General features: G+C 41.6%; 1 protein-coding gene across 5 annotated transcripts in view; it reads right to left on the bottom strand.

Moving 5' to 3' along the window:
• Positions 1 to 23350, bottom strand: part of npas3 (neuronal PAS domain protein 3) — a 307791-nt gene that overhangs the window by 114026 nt on the left and 170415 nt on the right. The gene's annotated exons all lie outside the window — the stretch shown is intronic.

The raw sequence follows: 23350 nt of genomic DNA, 5'->3' as shown, positions 1-23350 counted from the left end.
TGGACCTAAACTAAGCTTCAAGTCTGCACGGATGCACTTGTTAACATGAGACACAGCTGAGATTCTGAAACTCAGATATTTATATCCTAACACCAAACTGAACCTTATATTCAGCACAGGACACAAACAGTGGAGCCAGTACCACCAGTAGAACCAATGAAAACAGATCCAGTATGAACTGACCTCAGCCTGTTGGGTGGGATATTGTTTTTCATGCCCTCTGTTGTTTTTCTCTTGTATTTGCATATTAATAACACACACACACACACACACACACACACACACACACACACACGCACACTTGGATTTAGGATTGGTCTGTGTGTGTGTGTGTGTGTGTGTGTGTGTGTGTGTGTGTGTTGTAATGTGTGACCATGTGACCAAATGTTTGTATGTATCACCATATGTGCGTGTGTGTGTGTCTGTGCGTGGCAGACAGACCAAGGACAGCACACACACACAGAAAATGAGGAAATAATACAAACGCACGCGCACACACACACACACACGAGGTGGAACAAATGGACAAAAGTCATGCACACGCACACACACAGAGTCATTGTCTCTATCTAAAACACACACATATACAAACACACACCCTGTGGCGGCAGCCTGTGTGTATGTGTGTGTCTCTTTATGAAATCACAGAGGGTCTGACCGCCTCATAGTAATTATGCTAATTGCCTGGATGCCCTTGCCTTTATTTATGCGCGGCTGCTAAGATAAATAAAAGGAAATTGCTTTGGATCTAACTGTATTCATTTCAGCATGCTAACTAGAACGCTAACGCCGCTCTGTGCGTTGGGGCGTGTGTGTGTGTGTGTGTGTGTGTGTGTGTGTGTGTGTGGAGAGTGAGCGAGTCACAGATTTGTTTACCCTTCACAAATTCTGCAGGTAATTGCAATTTTGATTGTACATTTATTTATTTTATTCTGTGTGTGTGTGGACGGATTGTATTGATGTGTTTTGTGTGTGTGTGTGTGTGTGTGTGTGTGTGTGTGTGGCAGTGAGGTGGAGGTGTGTCAGTGTGTGTGTTTCCTGTCTCTCACTCCTCTGTCATGATGAAATGTTTTGTTCTGTTAACCAGAAATAAAACTGTCTGAGAGCCACAGACTGTCGTTCTGCAGTGAAACTAAAGAACAAAACAACCACAAACAAACAAACAAACGAACCCTCAAATATTCATAAAGTCTCCATCAAACAGGAAGTAGAATTGTGTTTACTTCCCAATTTTTACCTGTTTTTTTGTGTTGATTGGCGTCTACAGTAGCTAATAGCAAGTGTGTGTCACATGCCCACATAAGATAGTGTCAGCGTCTACCTCCCAGTGAAACCAGTGTCCCTCTGTAGTGTAACGTTATTCCCTGTTGGTCTCAGAGGCTCTGCTCGGACCGGGTTCAACTCTGAGTTGAAGATGAGCAGGTGGAGGACCTCAGAGGGAAAAGCAGTAAATATATTGTGAATAAAATCTGATCCAGTTTGACCAAAATCACTGAATAAAGTTATAAAGTTGTGCTTTTGTACAGTCATACAGTAGCAACCATAGATGACTGTAGCAGATCTCAGAATCACTCATAGACTGTATCAAACCAGTGTTGCCTACTCCTTTGTAAGAAAAGTCCTAAAAGTCACTAGAAGTCACTAAATGACATCATCACCTAATTTGCATAATTGTCCATGTGCATGTAATTATAATTGACACTGTAGGAGAGAGGAATAACGTCATGGGAGAGACGTAAGTGAGTAAAAGCCACCCTAACTATGTTTAGAACTACAAAATTTCTTCTGGGATCAGTCAGCGGCAGCTTTGTGCTATTCATTTGCAGTCTGGATGTAGATGGGTGAACACCTCCTGCTCTGACTGCAGCTGGGAGGAGCTGCTGCGCGAGGACCGGCCACCTGTGAGTGCTTTGGGATGGAGGAACGGCCGCTGCTCATTGAGAGGATGATGCTTTCACGTCAGTCTCTGATAACACCAGAAACAGTCGCTAGACTTGATGCTAGTCGTTTAAAAAAAAAAAAAAACACTACAGGGGTCTGAGAAGTCATTAAATAAAGCAACAAAGTCACTAAGTTGGCAACACTGTATCAAACAGGGAGCACTCCACTGGCATCAGAAGAGAGAAAGTGTTTGATTGGATGTAAAATTAGTACACGCCCCCGAGTGCAGGATGACATCATCATCAAGTTTTTATGATTTATCAGGAAATGACAAACTCTAAAATATCACGAAGAATACCTGAAAATACTGAAAACATGACGATGATATGTTACTGATTCAGATACTTAAGCTGAGACAAGGTCTTATCACTCTAGTATTTAATCCTGTGATTCTGACAAAATGTCCTAATCACATGCCTGCTCTCCAGAGGATGAACCGTTTACATTTTACTAATCCCATGACCCTCCCTGCAGCGCCCCCTCAGGACAAACTGAGACCTGCACAGACCTGAGTACACACACTTAAAGAAATCCATAAAGAGTCCAAAGACAGATATGTGCGCACACACACACTCACACACACACACACACACACACACACAAATGTCTAAATCTGGGCGTTCAGACAGTAAAAGAAAGAATTGCAATTGATTAGTGAGCGCCGCTGAATGGCTCGCTCCCTCTCTGCTTCCCACCTTCTGCAGATTACTGCATCGATCGCCCTCACACACACTCACAACACACACATACACAACACAACACACACAACAGATGAGGCCATCTTTTAACCATTCAGAACGGGCGGTTTAAATGTTACTGTCTAGCTGCCTGCCTCTTAATGACAAATGGAAAAATTGTGTGTGTGTGTGTGTGTGTGTGTGTGTGTGTGTGTGTGTGTGTGTGTGTGTGTGTGAGAGAGAGAGAGAAGGATGAAGAGAGAGAGAGAGCGAGAGAGAGAACAAATGAATTGTAAAAAGGACAGAAAATGGTGGTGGGGGGGTTGATATATAGGAAAAAACGACAAATAAAGAAATCAAGAAACAAAGAGAAAGGGAGAGAGGGAGGAGAGAGTGATTAAAGAGGAGAAGAGAGAACAAGAGAGGAAGAAGACGATCAATGGAGGATGAAACAAAGACCAATGAAGAGGAAAGTAAAATCAGAGAGAAGGAAGCATATAATGATGAAAAAAGAGAAGGGACACACATTACATCATCTAAAGTATGTGGACATTCAAACACGTCACATATAGACACGTCCATAAAGTGCTGTTCAAACGGCCTCAACCCATCTAGTTTCAGTCTTTCTGGACAAAAAAATGTTTTGGCTAAAATGCGGGAATTACAAAGTTTTAACATAAATTAAATAATAAACTTAATGTCAAGCAAGTAATAAGATTTATGTAATAGTACTAATAAACTCAATGTGCTTCCACTACACAGTAATGTAGTAGTAACCAGGTTTATGCATTCAATATTAATAAAGCCAATTTGTTTACCCAAACCCAACAGTGAAAATGAATGCAGTCATTTTGAGTTTATTAGTACTATTTCATAAATCTTATTACTTGCTTCACATTAAGTTTGTTAGTGAATTTATATTAAAACCATGTAATTCAAATGCATAAGCGGCTGAAATATTCTTTGTTTGCTCGTTCAGCCCAGGGTATCAGAAGCTATTGCCTTGCTGCCAATCATAATCAATGATGAAGCCCCTCCCTATCTGTTTTACAGGAAACACTCAAAAATGAGGATATTTAAAAGAATTTAAAGAATCTTTAAAATTAAGACGACCGAACCAGGAAAATCAGAAAAAGAACGTGGATAAAAGTCCTGAGAGAAACTGATGGAGTGAGAGAGGGTAAAAAAAAGGATTAATGAGAGAATGACTCAGACTGATGGAGGGAGAGAAGGACTGCTACTGAGAAATAGGAGAATAAAGAGAAGTGGAAGAGGAACGAAATGAGCAGGCGGAGAGAAAGAAAGATGGAGGAGAAGGATATAGACAGGTGTGGCACTGCCTTTAATTGCAGGGCATTATGGGTAATATACGACTGTTTGTTTGCAACCGCGGAGCAGCTTTATACGACCTCTCCATCTTTTCTTACACCCCTCCACTTTTTCGTTTCGTTTTATGTGCATCATTTAAAGAAGTGGAGGGAAAGAAGGAGACATGGAGGTGAAATAAATGAAGAAAGGGGAGAGGATGGAAAAAGGAAGATGATGAAGTGGATAAGGATAAGAAAAAAGGAAAGATGGGTGAGATGATGGAGAAAAAAGGAAATAGAGAGAGGAGTAAGGAAGGTAATGTTGCCTTCAGGTGCTCCTCTGAAGCTCAGACTTCTGAGTCACGCCACTTAATCCCTCTGTAACAAAGACTTCAGAAGACAAAATGTAAAGACGTAGAGACGCAAACAGTCTGGATTAGTTTGTGTTGACTGTGTGTTTCTGATCCAGCATATGGCTCTTTACAGTCTGACTGTCTCTGGGTTTTAAAGGCACAGTTCACTCGTTTGGTTCCCAGTTTGCTCCCAGTTCACACATTAACAACAACTGGAACAACTGGAGCAGCAGATCCTCATCTTGCACAGGGACAATAAAAGCCTTCCCCCTCAGCTCATTAAAACACAATATTTGCCTGGTTTTAATTTCATCTTCTTTCTTTTTTTTTAAAGCAGGCTGTTCTGCTGGATTTTTGCCAACTGATGATATCAACAGTTCAGCTGGTTTCAGTCAAACTCAGATTACAGAGAGATCAGGTCGATTGTCACTGATTCAAAGGGATACTTTGTGTTATTTGAAGGGTGTGATGTACTTTTCAGTACACATACGGCATGAAGCTAGGCTAATGTTGAGGACAAGGGCAGCAACAAGACACAGATTTTAAACACATAAAACATTAATGTTTGTACGTATTGTAAGTATACGCTATATTTAGAGTATTTTCCCCACTTTAGCTTGCCGTCAAACAGCCCTGCTCGACTGGAAGCTTAAGTGTCATATTCCTCTACAAAGCCACCAGACTTCATTGACAAAAATCATGATTTTACCTCAGAGAACATGGGAGTCTACTGCTGTTACCACAAGTCAGACGTTAACTAAAACTAACTGACTGAAGTCTGGCATCTTCAAGGAGAGCATAGATCAACACTGTAAATTTATGTTATATATTTTTAACAAATGTTTAACATTTTTATCCAAACCTTTCCTTCTCATGTCAAAGCTGCTTTACAATGTTTTTTTTTTTACTCCATTAGTCTGATTTACCAAAATGTCACCACCAAGTCAAATGAAGTTCATCCCCAAGGCCTTCTGTCAGAAACCAGCTGATGAAAACAGAATCAATTCAGCAGTCTATAAAGCTGCCAAAACGTCGTCATCTCAGAGCCTCGCTGTGAAAAAGAAACATTTCTGGATGCTAAAAACCATCCCGCTAAAGCAAAGCGACCCAAGACCAAAATGAGAGACAGAGAACTTCTCAGTGACTCTGAAGATCAGGTCACATGATGCTGCTCGCTGTCATGAATCAACAACCTCCGTTGCTGTGAAGTGAAGCTAACGCTGAAGTGCCAAAAACTGCAGTTCCTCGAACGTCCACCTGAGGCAGAACAAGTCGGTCTCCATAATACGGTTCATGGCTGTGAGGGAAGTTTGAACTTCCTGTTTGAGAGCTGAACTGCTTCCTGTCCAACTGATGCACTGACAAGCAGCTTCAAGAGTCTAAGGCTGACATTCTGCCTGCAAAGGTCAACACACACACACACACACACACACACACACACACACACACACAACCTTATGTGGACTCAAATCGACTTGCGCGCACACAAACACACACTCAACGTCTTGCTATCATTGCTGAGTCCAAAAGGTCAACTTCATGCTGATTGGTGATAGAACTATCAAATGAACCAATCAATAGCCAGGAGAAGGAGGAGGAGGGGAGCTCCAGGGAGAGACGGGAAGGAGCAATGTGAAACACCATCGAAAGAGAAGGAGGATGGAGGAGAGGAAGAGGAGGATTACACAGAGAGGTGAGGAGCAGGTGAGGTAAGGAGACCAAGAAGAGAGACAGGGAGAGATGGGAGGATGGGGGAAAGAAGGGAAGAGGAAGGTGGAGACAGGTCAACATGTCAATAAAGGAAGGACAGAGGAAAAGGAGAGAGAGAGCAAGGGAAAGGACGGATTGGATAGAGAGACGTGGGGAAGAGTTGAGGGAAGAGGAAGGTTCAGAAAGGTCAACACATGTCAATATTGGAAAGGAGAGAGAGATCAGTACATAACAGCAGAGAGAGAGTGAAGGATAGATGTACTCTGAAATATAAATATAAAATCTACTTTGTGCAATGCTTCAAATCATCTTGGACTCACTGTTCTTCTGCAGGAAATATTTATAATCCAACTGAAATCACAATTAGTCAACACGAGTGATCTCTGAATGGGCAGCAGCCATGTTCGACTGACAGGCTGAGCACCAGCAGGGGAGTGAAGACACGACGTGAACAGTTTTGGCAGCACTTACAGCTAAATACACAATCGCCATAGTTACACATGTTAAACAGAAGAAAATACATTTAAAGCTAAATAACACGAAGATGTTGCCATGTCTGTTAGCAGAGATGGTTCGAGGTTGCAGTTGCATAAAAGCACGAGTGCAACAAGTTACGCAGCCTATGTAGAGAGCTGCGTTGGAAAACAAGAACCACAGCATGAATCATCCAACCTAAATGATTTTCTTTGACACAGTGAATGTTTCAACAAGCTGACAAACAAAAAAAGACGTGTGTCTGTTTGCAGGTTAAAGTACAAGTGAAACAGAACCTGTGTATAGAGCCGCATTGATCAAAATAAACGTGCTTTTTGGTTCATGTGCATGACTAAAAAACTCAGCTTAAAGGTCTCCTGTGTGGACTCCACCTTAGCCCCAAATTCCACCGCGCGAGGCTGCAACATATTCTGGCTGCGCTGCAGACGCTGGAGCTGATTTCAGGTATTCTAGACAATGATTGTGATTCCACCAGAAGCGTCTCTCTGCTCTGCTCCATGGAGGATACGCGACTGTTCTATTTTTGATAGATGCCGCGTCAAGCAGCACAGAGCAGACACAAACAGCATAGAGAATCCAGTCCATTTTCAAAATAGAACGCCCTGTGCAGACTCTTGATTCCTGGCAATTAAACTACGTAGATACTTACTGATGGTAGAAGCACATAAATCAAGAAAAATGACTGAATCTAAGTAAGTTAACGATGTCTGCTGGGCCAAACGCTCCATGTGGGGGATTGGACTAAATCAACACCACAAGCCGTGCCAGGGAAACTTTCTATACATATGTCCAACAATGTCTCGGTATCATCACAGTTCACGTGTAGAGACTTCAAACTCTAGTTGGACTTTAACTGTTAGCGATATAATGTAGAGTAGATATGTTTAAAAGAAAAACACAGGTAGGAGGAAGGTAGAGCGAGGCAGAGTGACAGCAGGAGAGAGAGATAACAGCATCAGTTGGATATTGTAGAGACTAGGAACTCCTCGTTTTTAATCAAAAGCAACAATTGACAAGTGGACAGGTGACCAACACACACACACACACACACACACACACACACACACACACAGTGACAGCCCCGATGTAATAATTCCACTCTTCCAGTTATTGCTCAGAGCTCAATATCACTTTAATTCCCTGAAGAGGTGTGTGTGTGTGTGTGTGTGTGTGTGTGTGTGTGTGTGTGTGTGTGTGTGTGTGTGTGTGTTTGGGTGTGAGTCTGTTACAGGTCCTAATCTAGTCAGTCTCGGGGTCCAGTACAGACCACATCTCTCCCTGGTGTACTGTAGCAGTGTGTATTATACAGTGACAGCTGTACTCTGCAGATGTTAGAACATTTCTGTCAATAAAGAGACAATCATATTCAGATCAGATCTATTCTAACAGCAAAGAACACAAGATCATGTAGTCCTTTTAGCTGGCTGGCTTCAGCAGCAGGATCAGGCGCTCAGTCCTGATAACTGTGCTGTTATGATGCATGAAGTTTTTGTGTCAAATCGGATTAGGGCGGTTGATTAATAGGATTTTTGTGGGTTGGCTCTCATAGTGGTTCAGGTTGGTGCCCCTACCTACGCATCACTATACCTCTTTTTTTTAAAATACCTGATTAGTCCAGTCATAGTGAATTGGAAAAAACAGTCATTGACAAACATTTTTCATCATAATTTTGGTTAATGAAATTAAAAGAAATCCTGATGTTCTGAACTTCTCCACTGTCATACTCACATTTCCCTTTTTAGAGACTATAAATTCAAACTTTCACTTCTTTTCATTTTCATTCCAGCAACATTAAATCTGATTCCTTCCAGACTTTTCATAGAAATTTAATCTCTGTGTTTGCAGTGATTGAATGTTCATTCTTTTGGGTTAGTATTACAAAGAAAGGTGTGTGCATATATACGTTTCATCTGTTCTTTCTTTCTTCTATACGTCTCTTCTTTTTCCTGCTTTACTTTTCTCTCCTGTCAGTCTTCCTCTTTTCTTGTTTCTTTCTTCTCCCCTCCCCTGCAATATCTTATTTTCCTCCCATCATTCCTTTCTCTTGCTCGCTGTCAGACATGTAGATGACTATTGATTGTTCATCCAAACAAACTGACAAACACACACTCAGATGCATAGACCTGTTACAGCTCATTCAGACGCTGATCTTCTATTCAACCTTATGCCAAACTGTGTCACAGACCCGCCCATCCAGTAGAGGATACCGAATCAGTGTCGTCAATGAACGCACGTGCGTATGAACGTGCACTACCAGCAGGAGGCAATGGAGTGTGTAAACAGGAGGCTGGGCGGGATGGATGAATCAAACAAACTCTTTTACCTAGGTGGCAGCTGTTCATGTCCCACGTGAAACCAAAACATAACTTATAATCTTTTTCTAAACCTGACCAAACTGTGACCTCAGCACACTTTAGAAACCTGTAGCGCTATCCATTTACATTGTCAGGATTTTTTCGAACTCGACCACAGAAGAAAGCGCATTGAAAATGTGACACTGCCACGGTGGACCTGAGGGTCTATTACACGGTTTGATGTGTTGATGTTGATTCTACCTGCTTCTTCTCTATTTTCTCTTATTTTATAGTTTGTATAGTGTTATGATCCAGTTTTCTTTCTGTTCTGTTTCCTTTTGTAGTGTTTGACCCTTTTATAGCTGTTTACCATGATGATGATTGATATTTTATTTAGGTTGACAAAACAATCTCCACTCAAGGTCCTTTTTTTCTGTAGCTTTCAGTCGTATCAGTTGTCTGAAAAGACCTTGTCTGTTGAACATCTACAGCTTCAGGACAAGTGAGCGAACTTCCCCTGTTGATGAAGACCTTCTGATGTGGTTGAAGTTCCACTTTAAACGAGTAAGTGTACCTTTAGGTCATCTTGTCGCATGCTGTTTCCAAAGTCAAGAACGAACTGTCAGGCTCTATTTGTATTGTATGGTATTTTACTCTGGCAGGTCACTCTGGTCTGGTGGTCGGGATAGTTTTTGATGGACTTTCAATCTGTTGCCATGGTGATGAGAGGTGGGGACTTCCTCTCTGCAAAACAGGGCGGGTGTGTTGCGATTGCACACACACACACACACACACACACACACACACACACACACACACACACACACACACACACACACAGGATATGTTGTATGATTCAAGGACAGGAGTGTTGATAAATCTCTTTAATGCTCTCCAGATGGATGCTGTTTCTCTGCAGTTTAACCTTAGGATACCCTTCCAAAACACACACGCACAAACACACTCACACACGCACACACACACACACACACACACACACACACACACACACACACACACACAGCAGATGCACAGATCCCGTCTGTGTGTGTGTGTCTCGTCCTCATGCTGGCTGCGTTTCCCTTGAACAGAGCATTAAAACTGACTTCCTGTTGCTTTACAGGAAATGATCAAAGTTTCAGTATCAGCTTGTTGACTCGCTTGTAGCCCAATTATGAACTATTGCATGGACGACGGGCATACTGTACAGGGGCCGAAATGTAAAGGAGGCACGAAGCCTGAATTGAAAAGTATTTTTAAAAACAAATTGTGAGGACAAAATAATGTCTACAAATCATCATGTAGAAAAATTTGCTCTGGTGAAGAGCGTGATGACATAAATACAGTCTACCAGTGGTTTACATCTATTAGTTTCTAAATTAGTTTCTAAATGTACTGATGAAGGATCGTATTACCTGAGTTTATATATATATATATTTTTTTGTTGTTGTTGTTTGTTTGTTTTATTACACTCTTGTGTCATCATTGTTATTCGTGGTGTCATGTGCCTGTATTCAATAATGACTGAGAGCCTGGGTACGAGGAATAATTGACCTGCCTCATAAGTCGCATGAGTATTTTCAATTGATGACCCATGTGGAAACATACCATGTGGGCTCATCATGTAGATTCTAATAACAGGATACAGACTCCAAAATTATCCTGATTTATTTTAAATGAATGTTGGTAAGTGAACACATCAGAACAGTTAGTTTCAGGTGATCTTTAGGCGATTTTTAAAAAGTTTTATGAATATTCAATTAGCAGGCGACCCTAAACTTTTGCGAGGGAGCTCAGCACTACCATTTTTAGATTAGCGGAGGCAGGACGGCCAAGATGGAGACAACCAGAGCCGCCAACACTGAGCTTCACAACAGCTCTACAGAAACCTGTGGGGGACGTCACGGAGACTACGTCCAGGTTTCAAACAGTCTGTGATCTACACATACACACCAGTACTACTGTTGGCCTAACAAAACAATAATAATAACTGGAACTTTATTGTTGTGTTTGTTTTTGACCACTAGGTGGGACTCTTATCAATGGATATGATGCAGTCATATACATCATTAATCGCTGGGTGCATGAACACACATATTTAGCTACTGTGTATAACACACACACACACATTGATTCATCAAACAGAAAAACAAGAATTGTGCTTAAAGGCCCCAAAGAAATAAAAACTGAATAAAACCTTCAAACACTCAGTGGGTCTCTCTCTCTCTCTCTCTTTCTCTCTTTGACTAATCACATGCTCGCTCGTTCCCTTTAATGTCGTCTTAGTTCCTGATTAACTTAATGATAAAAGATACACTGATAACATCTTCAATATTAGGAAGAGAAAATGTAATTACAATGCTCATTTAATCAATTATCCCCGCAGTTATGGCGCGAACATTACCATTCAGCCGTGTATTTGTTAATTTGTGGTGGTGGAAATGGTTTTTATCATGGCAGCACACGCGGAGAGAGAGCGCTGGTTTAACCGAGGAATCGGCTGGAAGTCGCTGCAATCATGATTCATCATTTGCACAATACATGTAAATGATCATTAGTGCTTTACAGTTTCATGAAGTGGTTTGTTAATCCTAATTCTCCTGTTGAACTGTGTTATTGCTTTAAATATCACCCTGTATCTCTTCTGCATGTGGGGACCATTACTTCTGACAGCAGAGTGAAACTCCTTCACTGTTGTTCCACACAAGACTTTTATTGAAATGTTGTTGTGTATCAGCTAGAAAGAGTTTAGGCTTCTACCAACCACAATCTTTCCCTAATTTTAACCAAGAAGAGCTTCAAAGTTCATTCTTGACCTTCTCTAGCTGCTGTTAGGTAATGTTAGCTCAGTTTGTTAACTGGACTGCTCAGACTGTGAGCTCAAGGCACCAGGGGAGTGTTAGTATATGTAGAGGAGGTTTTCAGGCCCGGGGTATGGGGTAAAGCTGACAGGGGGTGAAGCCAGTGTCATGCCAGAACCAGAGCTGGGCAAGTGGGCAATGTAATCGTGCTCAACAGCCTCTATGGACATAATGGCAGAGGAGAGGAGATTGAAGAGGACGAAGAAGAAGAGAAAAGAACAGTGAGCGAGCAAGAAGCCGCTGGACAAGAGTAAATGTGGGACTGACTTTTAGTGGTTGGTGAGCGCTTGGTGAAATAAAAGGCTGAAAGACAGACGCCGAGCTGGGCTGACTGCTGTTGGACTAGTCAGTAATATTAGCTGCTGCTATGTCTGCTGTTGTTGACCTTGCTTGATGTTTGGCTGTTAGCAAAGTTGTCGACTCGCTAGTTTTTGATCATAAGTAATGTAATCAGAACAGATACACATGTACAGCTGTCCATATTTACCACAGTGGGATCTTACTCTGAAACTGGAGGAGACGAATCACAGTACCAATTTATACAAAATTTGGGGTTAATTTGAGAATAGAAATTTCTTTAGTTGTGCTGCAGTTTGGTATACATCATTTTGGTATTTTAAACATGGATCCTATTTTCTCATGTTTTTGTGTCTAACGGGGGCAACAATTTTTAAAACTGGTCCAATACTGAGCAAGAACGCAGCAGCTACGGAACAGGCTTCAATGTACAACCAATGTACAAAGTCCTTGTTTTTGCCACTGGCACCCTCAGAAGTGAGTTTGGACTTGATATGTTCAAACACCAAAGTCACACAATTACACAAATTTACAGACCGAGGAAGCGACAAACTAGAAACAGGTGTTCTGAGATGTAAAACTACTGTTTTTGACAGTGGAGTGTGGCGGGTTTGAACAGAGCGATACAACAGCTGTTTCTGGTTAAAAAGATGTAACTGTTCAACAAAAAGGTCTATCTGTATGTCATCTTTTTCATAATGCTCTGTGACAATCATAATAACAGCCTGAATGTCTCAGCAGCAAAAACAAGTGCTTTTAGTGGATGTGCACTGACTGTGTGCAATTGTCCCGAAGGACTATTTTGCAGTGCTCTCGCTCAATAATGGACCAGTTTAAAAGGTTGTTGTTCACATTTGTCACTTAAGACACAAAAACAAAACATGGAAAAAATCAGCCCAGGTTAAAAAATACCAAAGTTGCCCTTTGACCTTAACTCTGAAAACAGATCCTGATCTCAAGTATTTCATTTTTAATTATTTTTCTTACAGTGAAGATGAAGAGAGGCTGTATAAATCTTTCACAAAGTCTCCTGCCACCGATGAGCTCCACAAATATTATATAAACCATCAAAGGACATTTGTTCTGCAGGTTTTCTTAAAAAAGAGATACTGTGTGTCTGTATAATGCAGGAGTAAATCAACAAAAATATAATACTATTAATATTAGATCATACTCGGTGTCAGAGGACGCAGCATGAAAGAATGAAGAGCAGCAAAAATGTGATCAGGACGTAACCAGCCATGAATGACAAGAAGATAAATATATATACACTATAAACATTTTATACTGTTCTGTTTATGTCAAAGTATATAATAACTAGTTTTATTTTTAGGTCATGATGATGATAGATTATGATCCACAGGAAGCAAAACGATCAATATGAAGAACATGGGGTCTCTGATGTTTTTAATTCAGACTTCTCTCTTTTTTACGACGAACAGTAAAAACAGTAGAAGATCAAATTTGGAGGTTTACATAGAGACATCGCAGTCTACAGCTGAGCGGAGAGATGAAGATGGAGAGAACAGAGGTGGAGGACAAGAGCGAGGGCGAGAGAGCATGGAGAGAAAGGGGAAGAGAGAGGGAGCGCGCGAGAGAGAGAGATTATGAATCCAAAGCGGTGGACGGCATTTGTCTTCATTTGGTGTGACTGCCTTCATGCGTTATTATTAGTGGCTGTCGGAGGGAGAGAGAGGGGGAGAGAGGGAGGAGTGAAGGAAATGAAGTGGAGAGGTTGTAGGAAAAGAGAGAGAGAAACAACAATAGAGAGTGATGGGAGGAAAAAAAGAAAGCTTTGGTTTTTCAGCAATGGGCGGTGAAGGAATCAGTTACCGAAACACACACACAAAACACACACAGGATGTGATGTTGGAGGCGGTCCAGGACATGACATCTATTTTAAATATTTGTCCTGCACACAGGGAGATGAAGGAAGGTCAATGGACTCCACACAATCACACAGAAACGCCTCAGCGAGTCTTTGAGCAGAGATTTGTCTGTAACTCTCAGGTTTCCACTGCGAAAATACAGACTGTGTACTTTATTAATCAATTCATTCAATCAGTCAATTGAACAGCAACAGTTTTACTCTTTCAAACATCCATCCATCCATCCATCCATCCATCCATCCATCCATCCATCTATACATCCATTTCCTTCCTCTTCCCTTAAGGTATGCCAGACGTCCCCCCTCCCCAGCAACGTATTGCTGCTTCTAAGTTGTTCAAAGTCCATCCATCAGGTTCTAAATCTACCTCATGGTCTCCTCCCAGTTGGACGTGCCCGTAACGACTCCAAAGGAAGTGCAAAGTGTCCTGACGGAGCAGACGGAGTACAAGAGAGTCTATCATCACAATGCTGCGAAAGCTTTAGTTCCATCTACAGGAAAGACATGAGGACTAACTTCACTTCTTGGTGTGACCGCTGCTTCGTTTGTTCCTCCAGCTCAGAAAAATACACAACAGAGAAACACTTCAGTCGCAGTCTGGCACCAAAATTACTTGGTTTAAGAAAAGATCGTGGTTTGTGTTAAAATAAATACTTCCTTTAAACAATGAATGCTGTTGGTCTCATGTGGGGAGTGAACTTGGGTCTGCTGTATGAACATTCTAGGTTTGACGCCCTATGTGGACTTTGCCACTCTTGTCATTATCGCACCTTGCTGGTACTGCACCTTCATACACTTTTCCCGCCTAGGCAAGGTGAACCGTGACACCAACACAGCATCCTGTAGTGGACTGGTGGTTTGGTACCATCGTCCCTGGACAGAGACCAAAATGACATTGGCTGACGTACAGAAATACTGCATAAACTGTTGAAGAAATAGTTCCAGTATATGTCTGTCAGTGAAACACACGGTCACTTTAACGTGTCTGTGTTCAGATTAAACATAACGTTTTTATGCTAAGCTAGGCTAACGTGAGACAGTAAAGAGAGAAACAAGTTTGTGTGTTTGTTTTTACGTGGACCCACTTTTTCACGTGTACTGAAATCATCCTAACAATGCTCCAACAGACCAATCAGATCTTTACTTTCTCAAAGAACCGTTTAGACAGCGCAAACGATGTCTTAATTAAAGTTTTCTCTCCGTCTCCTTCATGCAGATCTCATTTCCAGTTGAAGAAATGAGCTGGTATTGACGCTCAGTGTTTTTCTCTCTGTGTGCTCCAGTTATGAATCCATAAACCAGCAGTGAAAACAGCAGCTCTATCTGTTTCCTCCCTGTTAATGATTTCTCTGTATATTCTGCTGCAGATAAAGTGCTCCCAGATTGGAAATGATTTCCTTTTTTTTTTAAATCTCATTAAGATGATTCTTTCACTCTCTTCATCCCTTTAGGTTTCTTTTTTGGACATGAAACTCCCATCCAATCAAACCAAACCCTCCTCTCGTTCGATTTCAGTTTCTTCCTGCTGTTCTGACGTTATTTTCATTTGTTTTGCTACATTTCTTCATCTGCAAACACACAGAGCTTGATGCATGCAGGCGTACAAACGTAAAGTCGTGTTCAAATGCACATACGCGCACGAAAATCACAGCTATACATGTGTAACATCACAATAAGACACAGACGCACACAGGTACAATAGCTGCATGGGAGCTGCCTCACTCTTCTAGCTCCTCTCCCTCTAACCAGCTGATTTAGTGCTGAGGCACGTACTGGAGTGGAAAACAAACGCCTCCAGCAGCAACGGCGGCAGTGGCGGAGCGAGAGGTTATGTTTGACACGCTGCTAACTCTCACGGTAAAAATTTAAAGAGACTCGGTTTACAGCGGGCATCCAACACCCGGAGTACACGAAGGTGTTTGTGAGCCTGCGGAGAGTCCAACCCCCTGCTGCAGTAAACCCCACCCGTCTGGTGCTCCACAAATGGCAAAACAAACACTGTAAGAAGCATGTGGAAAGGTCTATTGGATCCAGATCTGGTGCTCAAGGGAGGCGTGTTTTTATGTACAGAAATACTTCACTGTGTAGTCTGGTCAGGCTTGTTATATTTATAATACAATATGTAATATTTCTGTTGTTTTTTGAAGCTTAAACTGAGCAATTAAAATCCAGTCAGAGCTTATAAACACATATCACATGACTTACAAGAAGCTTGTTGATTGGAGGCTGATAACTGGTAATGTTTTCTATTATTTGTCTCTTTATTTGATTAATTACAAATATTCATTTCGAATATGGAAAGGAGCAGCATTCTGTGTTGTATTATACTGCTTTGCATATTATGTTGTACTGTGTTCTGTCATGTTAAAGTGGATTTCACTCCTGACTTTTAAAAATGAGCTGCTCAGCTCATTTTTAAAAATGATTTAAAGGTGTGATGTCAAGCTGAGGTAATATTAAGGTGCTGTGGCTTAGTTGGTTAAAGTACCTATCTAGTAAACAGGAGACTTCAAGCAGTCCCTTTATCAACAGCTTGATTGATTCCTTTTTTTTTAGGTTGCTTTGGATAAAAATGTCAGTTACTAAATATAAATGTAATTAATAAAGCATATATCAATATATATAGTATAGTATACTGTATATCAGAACTCATGAAATTAACCAGTTGTTTGACCAGACCAATAATGAAACAGATCAAAGCAAACGTAGTGAAGAAAGTTCAAACTCAGGACCAGATCAAAACTAAACCAAACCAGACAAAACCACAAGCTAAACTAGCCCACCAAACCAAACCAAGCCGCAACACTCCAGACAAGACCAAATCGAACCAGACCAGATCAAAGAAAACTAAATAAAACCCACACACCAAAAACAAAAACAAGCAAATGTAGTAAAGATCCCAGGCAGACACTAAACCAAACCAAACCATACTATGCCAGTCCAGACCAGACCAAACCATAAAACTGGATTACACCAAACAAAACTGAACCAGACAAAACTAGACTGGACCGCAACAAACCAAACCATACCAGTCGAGAGACCAAAGCAAACATACCAAACCACATCAGACCAAACCAAACCAAACCAGGCTGAACTAAACCGGGCTAAAACAAAACCACAAACCTAAACCAAACCAGTCCAGTCTGTATGACACAGACACAAACTCCATCACACTAGAACCAGAACTGAACCACATACAGTACACACACACACACACACACACACACAGGCAACAGATTGGTGATGGGAGTGAAGCCATAACCTTCCCCTCCTTACCCACAATCCCTCTGGGGACTGCCCTCGCCAGCTGCCGCTGCTGCCTTCCTGACTGAGGCACACACACACACACACACACACACACACACACACACACACATACGCACACGGTGAAAATTAAAGAGAGACAAAATGAGAGAGAATAGAGGGAGAGAGAGAGAACGACATTAGGATCGAATGAGAGAGAGAGAGAGAGCTCCAAAATCATGGAGGCGTTTCCCGTTTGATTAGAGCAGATTTCTCTGTTGGATTGTAGTGATTATGGAGGGTGACAGAGCCAGGTGACTGAGACATGCCAGCCGTCACACACACACTGACACACACACACACACACTAATAAATGTGTTCATGACACCATAGCACACGCACACACCTCTGCAGACTTGTTAATATGAACACAGCACGTGTTTCACATCCTGTCTGCATCCTCGGTGGGACTTTTTGGGTTTGGCGACACATAACACGGATTTCCGACGTCACGTGACGCAACACAAAACAATGGAAACACGAGGTGAGACAAGGCAGAATGACACAAATGTTGTTTCATGAGAGTCAGGTGTATGTATTTTGCTAGTGAAAACTAATTAGTCAATGGTAAACAAATGGCATGGAAATAAATGTATAGCATTTAAGGTCAAATTGCTTTAAATCGATACAAAACTATAAAATACATCATGAAATGAAACAACACAACATGAAGATTGGTGGTTTAACGGAAATGTTCATACAAGCAGCCAATCACATAAACATACCTACACAGCAGCTTTTAATCTCCTCCTCCCATTGGCTCCCCAACAACACCTTGACTACCTTAAACCTGCACAGGAAAATGTCACACTGAACCTCCAAACACACACACAAGATGTGTTTCAGTTATTTTGTCCACCTGATGGGAACAACATGATGATCCAGAGGAGGCTTAGCTACTGAACAAAAGCAATACATAAATAAATAAATAATAAATAAATAAATAAATAAATAAATAAATAAAGGGTGGAAAGAGGATGACAGGATAAAAGAAAAGAAAGGAAGTGGAAAGGAAACGACAAAATAAAAGCATCTTGGAGAGCAAAAGAAAAAGAGAAAATCCCCCTGTCGTCTCCGTGACAGTAAAACCATTAATCCACATGCTCACAACCTTATAATGAAATTATTCTACAGAATCGGCTTTCACTGTGTATGTGTGTGTGTGTGTGTGTGTATGTGTGTGTGTGTGTGTGTGTGTGTGTGTGTGTGTGAGCAGATTAATTTGGCAGGGGGTAAGGATTCGGTCTATCCTACGTCTGGAGAGGAGGGAAGGTTTTACATCTCAACCCTCCCTGTTCAGCTCTGCGTTAGTAACACACACACACACACACACACACGATTCTTGGAGGAACAAATAAATGTGAAAACACACATCAATAAATATGCAATCACACACAGCAGTGTGCACACGCGCGCACACACACGCACACAAGAACAAAGCGACAGAAGGACGGTATAATCTGATCGTCTCTTCATTGATGCCGTTTGTTCAATTGTCACTTTGACTTTCTGGTGATCCTTTCAGTCACTGTTAATCAGTTTTTTTACTTCATGAAACAGGAAGTGTTGTTTGCTTCCTCATTTTTACATGTTTCCTGTAAAAAAGGGTCAGATAGAGAGTGATATTGATTTGCATTTTCTGTAGCCAATACCGAGTGTGTGTTACACCCGTACCGCTATGTATTGCAGCTAGTGCTTGCATTGAACAGGATCGGTGGTCTGAGGGAATACAGCAGCCAACTGAGGTGGTTCTCCTCCATCTGACTAACCAAGATAACATCTTAACAATGTAGCAATCTTTCCATCAGGAAAGTCTGTAAGTCACCTCGGTACTGTAACTACTACTACTCCATGTTTGTCTCAAAGGCTTTGAGCGGACCCCGTCCAGTTGGTAACAGCAGATTTACCCCGAAACCCCACCGGACACGTCTCTGTCACGTCACGGATGCAACGCTGTTTTGGTCCGTCCTGCATGTGACTTCAAACCCCACTGATGAACTCCAAACTGTAAAGTTTGTACACAAACACAATTTATCTTTATGGATTATATTGATACTGAATTGACAGTCAGACTGTCGACATATGACGTCCTTTATGTTTTCTCGGACACGTAATGAATTGTTCAAATGTCATATTTCTTAAAGGGAGTTTGGTGTCACAGGGAGCTTTAGTTTACTGAACAATCAAAGATAGATGACGGTGTTAATGTAACATATATTTTAAAGGTTATTATAACTATTTTTCATTATGATCTGTACATTTTAATATTGACACCTGGTTACTTTGGACTCTGTAACCTCTCTCACCCTCCATCCTTTTATTCCCTCCTTTCCTCTCTGGCCCTGAGCCTGTTGTAATTCAGTCAGACTCTCAAGGTTGTTAACTCGCTTTCTCTCTCTTTCTCTCTCTCTCTCTCTCTCTCTCTCTCTCTTTCACATCAGCATCACGTCGGCCAGGGAGGAGGTCAGAGTTCACGGCGATCCGCCTGCCTCTGCGGTCCTCCCACCGGACCGCTTGATTGACAGCAATCAGGACTAACCTCCCCTCTCTCCCCTACCTCCCTCCTTCCTCCTCCACCTGTCAAGACAAAGTGGCTGGTTGTGTGTGTGTGGACCACTTCCTCTGTCATTTTTAATTATCCAAATGATATTCAACTTCAGACTACACCACCCTCACCCCCTCCTCAAAAAACTCCCATAATCCTGCAGTCCACCCTCCCAGCAGATGCTGTCAGGAGGGCACCGTCGCGCCGCCATTAGCATAAGAGCGTGTTTGTTTAAAGAGCCCGTCCCGCCTATAAAATCAAACAATTAGAGATGCAGACAAGCCTCGGCCTATTGACTGCATAAATAATAAGACCCCGCACTCGTCTTTTTTCCTTCCTTTCACCCTCGTTTTTTCCCCTCTTTCACTCTCTGGATGCTTCATTTATTGGTTCAGACCTCTTCCCTCTCGCTCTCTCTCTCCACAGTTATTCCCACAGCTAATGAACCTGCCGGACCTCACAGGAAGTCAGAGAGAGAAAGGGGGCGAGGGGGGGGTTGTGGGTAATCAGGATGCGAGGCTCGACGCTCACCGCCGTGACCTTTAGTCTCGCCGCCGCCGGGTCACGCCGGGCCTCTGGAGTCATCTGCGCATGCAGGCTGGCGAAACCCGACTGAAACCCACGGCTCGCCGCGAGTGTGTGCGTGGTAATGTGTTCGCTTTTGAATATGCAGGTCTTAAAAATTCATCTCAAGGCCTGGAGTTCAATGCTCAGACAGAGAGTGAGTGAAATATATGTGAAACGCTGCGTCTGCCTGGTACCTGCATGTGTTTGTGTGTTGTGCTGATGGATGAAACGGCTCTTTTCTCCTTTATTCTGTAAATACAGATTTCACAAATGCTTCAATGCGTTCAGTAAAAGAAATTATCTTTCCTTCTCAAAAAGTGTACATGCTGCTTCTCTAACTGTCTCTGTCCGTCTCCCTCAGGTCACATTCATACATTCAAGGACGATTCATGTCGGCAGCGTTTTTTCGAGCACTTCTCGAGTGTCTCAGGCTCCATTTCCACTTATCATTTAAAGAGTCTCATATCCGGATAAAATCCAGGTGAGATTTAAAACACTTTCATTGACATTTAGCTACATATCTGCGTCTCTGATGGCTAGTGGTGCCCACTGAGAGAATATGCGTATATAAACATCAAGAGCTAGAAATGTTCTTGAGATACAATTCATTCCCACATATTAAGCGTAAGTTGTGCTTCATTCAGATAAAACAATATGATAAGTGTTAAATAGACCGTGACATAACTTACTCTTGTATTGATGAATGTATAATAATGTATGAACTATATCTTGTGCCCAAGAATTAATGTGGGAAGCAATTGGATCTCATGTGCACACAACATCATTTCAGCTGCTCGATGTAGTAAAACATGGCTTCAATATCAGATTTCTTTCTCTCAATGACCTCTGTGGGGTTCGTCACAAACTGATCTGCCTTGGCTTTTCTGGTTACATGAATCAGACTCAGATTTGTGACATATTTGGAAACACAGTCATTGTATCCATCATTTTTTTATAGACACAGTTCAGATGGTCTGCATTTATAACTACTACAGTCATTGGTTACCCACACAGCACTGTTTTGTGCCAGCCCGACACAAAATACAGCTGTTAGCCTAACACACACAACTATCAACCATTGATTTATGCCTACAGGAAAATCATATCTTCCACCTCCCCTCTTCCAAAACAGAGCCACATACAATGTCATCACCTGCTAATCTCATGCTAATGTTAACGTTACAGCTTCACATGTGATGACGTTCACTGACTTTTAGAACGTTATGTTAGGTCTTCAGTTCAGATAAACAATCATATTTACTTTAATGTAACATCACTTCACACACACACACACACACACACACACACACACACACACACTCAAAGCCACGTCTACTGCCAGTTCACACAAAATAAATAAGTTCATACACAACATACCATTTATCGCGGCCACTGGCCGCTACTTTTTGCCGCCTCTAGTTTGTTGTTGTTGACGCCGCTGATCTGTACGTCATATGACGTCTTCTCTGGCGATGTGTTAAATGGCTACCATTATAACTGGTGTTTGAGTCTGCGCGCATTTTTCCCCCATTCAGTGTAAAAATCGGGGACATTTTCGGAGATCAGACATCCCAGGTTTTCTAAAACCCTTAAATGACCTTGTAACAGGGGTGTTGTTTAGCTCAGTTGGTAGAGCAGCTGCCCTATGTACGAAGGAAGGCTCAGTCCTTGTCGCAGCAGCCCAGGGTTCAAATCCAACCTGTGGCCCTTTGCTGCATGTCATTCCCCATCTTTCTCTCCTCCACATTCCTGTCACTCTTCAGCTGTCTCTATACAATAAAGCTTGAAAAAGGCCAAAAAAATATCTAAAGAATATCCTGTAACAACTCACAGGCTCTGGAACATTCAAAACGTGCTGTAATCGCTTAATCCATAGAATGTCTTCAATGCCACCAAAGAAATCAGTAAGTCCTCACTCATTAAAATTCTTCGGCCTCTTCTTCCAGTTTTCTGATTGGAGAATTGCTTATCTCATGAACCAACTCCTATATTTACATTTTAACTCGGAAACACAGCAATGGTTATAGCTGGGAGTAGAAGTTATGTGTTGGAGAGACAGATACATTTATGACTTTTCCACATCTTTTTAGCCTCCGTCACCCAAACAATCCAGTTTCTGTCTGTCTTGGATGGATTTACACTTTGATTATTTTATGTAATGCAGGTCAATACATGAACTCTTGTTCTCTCTTGTTGTACTCTTTCCTTTACGATTGATTATCAAATGAAGATTTTTATGAGACAAAACAAGAAAGAAATAAGTTTAAAGTATCTCAAATTAGAGTTTTGTAGAAATGAACTGAAAGCAACAGAAACAAAACTGAAAAATGTTCAGCAGAAATGTGAAATAAAGTATATAAAATGTGTAAAAACACTGGTTTTGTCCTTTAACCAAGCTGTCTGATCTCCTCTTCCTCACCTTTGTGACTTCCTATCTGTCTGCACCGCCCGTACATAGTCACATTATAACACCACTTCCTGTTTATCAACCTCCACACTAATATTCCCATAATCCACTGGGAGCAGCAGATCTGTCCTGTCACCTCTCTGTCCTTTCACGTCTCCACGTCTAATTTTTACCTACGGTGACACTCATTGGTTGACAGTTTGATTGACGGGCTGACAGGAAGCGGTGTCGTGTCTGCACGCTGTTGCTTGTCGTCTTTAATTTCCCCCTCATCCCTGTGACAACACACAGGCGCCTCACATCTGTTTTACACAGCACCGAGTGAAGCAGTTTGTTAACAGCTGCAGGTGAAGGGACTCAAACACTTCATTCATATCAAACAGGACAGTCGATTGGTTTGTCGCTGCTGTTGTTCACATTTAAACTGTCACCTGTGCTTTATTTTTTATTCATAGGTTTTTATTCATTATGTAACCTGTAAGCTCTCACTGCATGTGTTTAACACTAGAACTACCAAAGCAGTCATTTTGACAACTTTAAAACATTTTGCAGTGAAACAATGTGACTGTAGCACCTGACTTTTCCTAAATGTGTGGTATTTACTCAGTTTGTGTTTATATGTGTGGTATTTATTCAGTTTAGTGTTTATATGTGTGGCATTTACTCAGTTTGTGTTTATATGTGTGGTATTTATTCAGTTTGTGT

This window comes from Larimichthys crocea, chromosome V, assembly GCF_000972845.2.
Source record: "Larimichthys crocea isolate SSNF chromosome V, L_crocea_2.0, whole genome shotgun sequence".
Classification (NCBI taxonomy): Eukaryota; Metazoa; Chordata; class Actinopteri; family Sciaenidae; genus Larimichthys; species Larimichthys crocea.
The sequence above is the reverse complement of the archived record's forward strand: the minus strand, read 5'-3'. Positions and strand labels throughout refer to the sequence as shown.